At 39.4% G+C, this 5,631-nt stretch overlaps 1 non-coding gene across 1 annotated transcript; it reads left to right on the forward strand.

Moving 5' to 3' along the window:
* The first annotated feature begins 5,321 nt into the window (after positions 1-5,321).
* On the forward strand, positions 5,322-5,429 carry LOC127746876 (small nucleolar RNA R71). The gene has a single exon (XR_008008688.1). It is a non-coding gene; the product is annotated as a small nucleolar RNA R71 (small nucleolar RNA).
* The last annotated feature ends 202 nt before the right edge of the window (positions 5,430-5,631 follow it).

Consider the following 5,631-nt stretch of genomic DNA (forward strand, 5'->3'; position numbering starts at 1 on the left):
TATTTTATTTATCTAGTTGCTTGAGGACAAGCAACAGTTTAAGTTCGGTGTTGTGAGGAGCGGATATTTTATACGCTTTTTGGGGGTAATTTCATGTAGATTTTAGTATGTTTTAATTGGTTTTTAGTAGAATATTATTGGTTTTTAGGCAAAAATTATATTTCTGGACTTTACTATGAGTTTGTGTGTTTTTCTGTAATTTCAAGTATTTTCTGGCAGAAATTGAAGGAGCTGAGAAAAAATCTAAGTTAGGCTGAAAAAGGACTGCTGATGCTGTTGGATCCTGACCTCTCTGCACTCGGAATGGATTTTTTGGATCTACAGGAGTCCAATTGACGCGCTCTCAACGGCGTTAGAAAGTAGACATCCAGGGCTTTCCAGCAATATATAATAGTCCATACTTTGCGCGAAGATAGACGACGTAACTTGGCGTTGAACCCCAAGTACATGCTGCTGTCTGGAGATAAACGCCAGAAAAACGTCATGATCCGGAGTTGAACGCCCAAAACACGTTATAACTTGGAGTTCATCTCCAAGAAAGGCCTCAACTCGTGGATAGCTTTAATCTCAGCCCCAGCACACACCAAGTGGGCCCCAGAAGTGGATTTCTGCACCAATTATCTTAGTTTACTCATATTCTGTAAACCTAGGTTACTAGTTTACTATTTAAACAACTTTTAGAGACTTATCTTGTAACTCATGACATTTTCAGATCTGAATTATATACTTTTTGACGGAATGAGTCTCTAAACTCCATTGTTGGGGGTGAGGAGCTCTGCAGCGTCTCGATGAATTAATACAATTCCTTTATTTTCCATTCAAACACGCTTGTTCTTATCTAAGATGTTCATTCGCGCTTAATTATGGAGAAGGTGATGATCCGTGACACTCATCACCTTCCTCAATCCATGAACATGTGCCTGACAACCACCTCCGTTCTACATCAGATTGAATGAGTATCTCTTAGATTCATTACTCAGAATCTTCGTGGTATAAGTCGGATTGATGGCGGCATTCATGAGAATCCGGAAAGTCTAAACCTTGTCTGTGGTATTCTGAGTAGGATTCTGGGATTGAATGACTGTAACGAGCTTCAAACTCCTGAAGGCTGGGCGTTAGTGACAAACGCAAAAGAATCAATGGATTCTATTCCAACCTGATTGAGAACCGACAGATGATTAGCCGTGCTGTGACAGAGCATAGGAACGTTTTCACTGAGAGGATGGGAAGTAGCCAATGACAACGGTGGCACCCTACATAGAGCTTGCCATGGAAGGGATTTTGCCTGTGGAAAAGGATTTCAAGGAAGAGTTGAAGTTCAGAGGACAAAGCATCTCCAAAACTCCAACATATTTCTCATTACTGCACAACAAGTAACGCTTTTATTCTCTTTTATTTTTCCAATCTAATAACTCCAACTGATAATTTTAATTAATATCCTGACTAAGAATAATAAGATAAATATAGCTTGATTCAAACCAATAATCTCCGTGGGATCGACCCTTACTCACGTAAGGTATTACTTGGACGACCCAGTGCACTTGCTGGTTAGTTGTGCGGATCACAAATTCGTGCACCATCCACAGATCCTGAGGTGTCAAGGATTTCTCATCCCTGCACCTTTCTATCATTTAAACGCCCTCTGTGTGCCATTTCTGGCGTTAAACGGCAGGCTGATCCCCATTTCTAGCGCTAAACGCCAGTCTGGCTGCCAATTCTGGCGTTTAACCCCCAGAATATTGCCAAACTAGGCATTAAACTCCCATTATGCTACCCTTACTGGCGTTTAATGCTGGCCAGACACCATACACACTTTCTTGGCTTTAAACGCCAATCTGTGTGCCATTGCTGGCGTTTAACGCCCATAATGGTGCTAGACTGGGTGTTAAACGCGCAATTTGCTATCCTTACTAGCGTTTAAACGCCAGTAAGCTCGTCTGATAAACCTCATTTGTAGGGTTTATCTTGTGCTTGATTTAGGGGATTTTATAACTTTTACCCATATTTATCCATTGAAATAGCATGGTTTTATAACTTCTCCTCTAATTATGCTTAAGAGTGAAAACATGCTTTTTAGGTCTTAAAATAGCTAAATTTAATTCACCTTGATTCCATTAGATGCCTTGATATGTTTGTTAAGTGATTTCAGATTTAGGAGGCAAAGATTGGATGAAGGGAATGAAGGAAAAGCATGTAGAAATGGAGAACTCATGAAAAAATGAAGGAATCGCCAAAAGCTGTCAAGCCGACCTCTTCGCACTTAATCGACCATAACTTGAGCTACAGAGGTCAAAATGATGTGGTTCCAGTTGCTTTGGAAAGCTAACATCCGGGGCTTCGAAATAATATAATATTTTCTATAGTTGCATCGCACATAGTGGCGCGCATGCGCATGGTACGTGGACGTTCCGATGGTGGCACATGATCCACTTAATGCAACTCATGGCCAGCGATTTTAGAAGTCTTATGGGCCCAATCCAACTCATTTCTAATGCTATTTAAGCCAATGGTTAAGAAGGGATGAGACACTTAGTTACCATTAGTTTAGTTTAGCTTAGTTTAGTAGTTAGAGTTAGTTTCTAGAGAGAGAAGCTCTCACTTCTCTCTAGAATTAGGATTAGGTTTTAGATCTAGATCCACTTCTTCTTCTTCTCTCTTAATTTTCCTTCTTCTTCCTTAATTGTTCTCTTGTAGTTGTAGAATTCTTCTTCTCTTGTAATTCCTTTGTATTGTTTGTTGTAGTTTATGAACTTTCTTTTGTAGATCTACATTTCTTCTTTAATGCAATTGGTAAGTTTTTTGTTGTTTCATAATTGTTTTGTTTCTCTATTGTTAATCTCTTGCTTTTGTAGTTAGATCTCTCTTTAATTCTTTCAATTAATAATGTTTGCCTTTATTTCCTTCTATGTGTTTGTTAAAATGCTCCTTTTAGTTGTGAGTTATATTTTTGTTCTTCTTGGCTTGGAGAGGTAACTTAGGAACTCTTGAGTTACCAATGTCCAAGTAATTGATGATTGGGAGTCATTAACTCTAGCCATCATTAATTCAATTAGTGGAGAGTTAGGACTTATGAACTAGGATTGATATAGCTCATTTGACTTTCCTTTACTACTAGTTAGAGGATGACTTAATGGGATAGATCCTTACCAATTCTCAAGTTGTGGTTAGTGATTAGAATAGAGATCCTTGACCACCAACCCTTGCCAAGACCTTTTTGTCATTTGATTTCCTTTACCATTTACTTTTCATGTTTCTCATCCAAAACCCCAAAAACATACCTCATAACCAATAACAAAACACTTTATTGTAATTCCTAGGGAGACGACCCATGGTTTGAATACTTCGGTTATCTAAATAGGGGTTTGTACTAGTGACAACCAAATTTTTGTATGAAAAGATTGATGTTGGTTTAGAAACTATATTGCAACGAGGATTCATTTGAGAAATTCTAGACCGTCAAAAATCCAATCATCATCGTCCTCCAGGGTGTGCTATTTTTTATGTTGTTTTTTATTTCACTTTAATTCTGCAACTATTTTTGTGACTTCACATGATCATCAACCTAAAGAAAACATATACTAACAGTGGAGAATAAAATGAAAAAGTGATTAATATAGATAAATAAAATTGGGTTGCCTCCCAATAAGCGCTTCTTTAATGTCAATAGCTTGATAGGAAGCTCTTACAAAGCTTCACAGATGCTCAGAGCATGGTTGTGGCCTCCCAACACCAAACTTAGAAGTTGAGTGTGGGGGCTCTGTCTGACTCTGTATTGAGAGAAGGTTTTCATGCTTCTTCTCCATGTTTACAGAAGAAGATCCTTGAGTTTTAAACACAAGGTAGTCCTCATTCAATTGAAGGACTAACTCTCCTTTGTCCACATCAATCACAACCCTTGCTGTGGCTAGGAAGGGTCTTCCAAGGATGATGGATTCATTATCATCCCTCCCAGTGTCTAGGATTATGAAGTCATCAGGGACGTAAAGGGCTTCAACCTTCACTAAGACATCCTCTACAAGTCCATAAGCTTGTTTCATTGATTTGTCTGCCATCTCTAGTGAGATTCTTGCAGCTTGTACCTCAAAGATCCCTAGTTTTTCCATTACAAAGAGTGGCATGAGGTTGATACCTGACCCCAGGTCACACAGAGCCTTTTCAAAGTTCATGGTGCCTATGGTGCAAGGTATTAAGGACTTTCCAGGATCCGGTTTCTTCTGAGGCAATGTCTGCTGAATCCATGTATTCAGTTCATTGATGAGTAATTGAGATTCATCCTCCCAAGTCTCATTACCAAATAACTTGGCATTCAACTTCATGATTGCTCATAGATACTGAGCAACTTACTCTTCAACAGTGTCTTCGTCCTCTTCAGAGGAAGAATATTCATCAGAGCTCATGAATGACAATAGTAAGTTTGGTGGAATCTCTATGGTCTCTGTATGAGCCTCAGATTTCTTTGGTTCCTCAATAGGGAACTCCTTATTGGTCAGTGGACGTCCCTTGAGGTCTTCCTCATTGAGAATAACTGCCTTTTCACTCTATCCAGGTTCGGCCATTTCGGTTATAGTTATGGCCTTGCACTCTCTCTTTGGATTCTCTTCTGTATTGCTTGGGGGAGTACTAGGAGGAGTTTCAGTAACTCTTTTACTCAACTGATCCACTTGTGCCTCCAAATTTCTGATGGAGGACCTTGTTTCATTCATGAAACTGAGAGTGGTCTTAGATAGATCAGAGACTATCTTTGCTAAGCCAGAGAGGCTCTGCTCTAAATTTTCTGTCTGTTGCTGAGAAGATGATGGAAAAGGTCTGCTATTGCCAAACTTATTTCTCCCTCCATTATTGTTGTTGAAGCCTTGTTGAGGCTTCTGTTGATCCTTCCATGAGAAATTTGGATGATTCCTCCATGAAAGATTATAGGTGTTTCCATAGGATTCTCCCATGTAATTCACCTCTTCCATTACAGGATTCTCAGGGTCATAAGCTTCTCCTTCAGAGGAGGCTTCTTTAGCACTTCCGGATGCAGCTTGCAATCCAGTCAGATTTTGAGAAATCATATTGACTTGCTGAGTTAATATTTTGTTCTGAGTCAATATGGCATTCAGAGTATCAATCTCAAGAACTCTTTTCTTCTGAGTCATCCCATTATTCATAGGATTTCTTTCAGAAGTGTACATGAACTGGTTATTTGCAACCATCTCAATGAGTTCCTGGGCTTTTGTAGCGGTTTTCAGATGAAGAGATCCACCAGCAGAATAGTCCAATGACATCTTAGACAATTCAGACAGACCATCATAAAATATGCATATGATGCTCCATTCTGGAAGCATGTCAGAAGGACACCTTTTGGTTAATTGCTTGTGTCTTTCCCAAGCTTCATAGAGGGATTCACATTCCTTCTGTTTGAAGGTTTGGACTTCCACTCTAAGCTTGCTCATCTTTTGAGGTGGAAAGAATTTGGTCAAGAAAGCATTGACCAACTTGTCCCAAGAGTTCAGGCTTTCTTTAGGTTGTGAGTCCAACCATGTCCTAGCTTTGTCTCTTATAGCAAAGGGCAAAAGCATGAGTCTGTAGACCTCGGGATCAACCCCATTGGTCTTAACAGTATCACAGATTTGCAAGAATTCAGCTAAG

This window comes from Arachis duranensis, chromosome 4, assembly GCF_000817695.3.
Source record: "Arachis duranensis cultivar V14167 chromosome 4, aradu.V14167.gnm2.J7QH, whole genome shotgun sequence".
NCBI classification, from domain to species: domain Eukaryota; kingdom Viridiplantae; phylum Streptophyta; class Magnoliopsida; order Fabales; family Fabaceae; genus Arachis; species Arachis duranensis.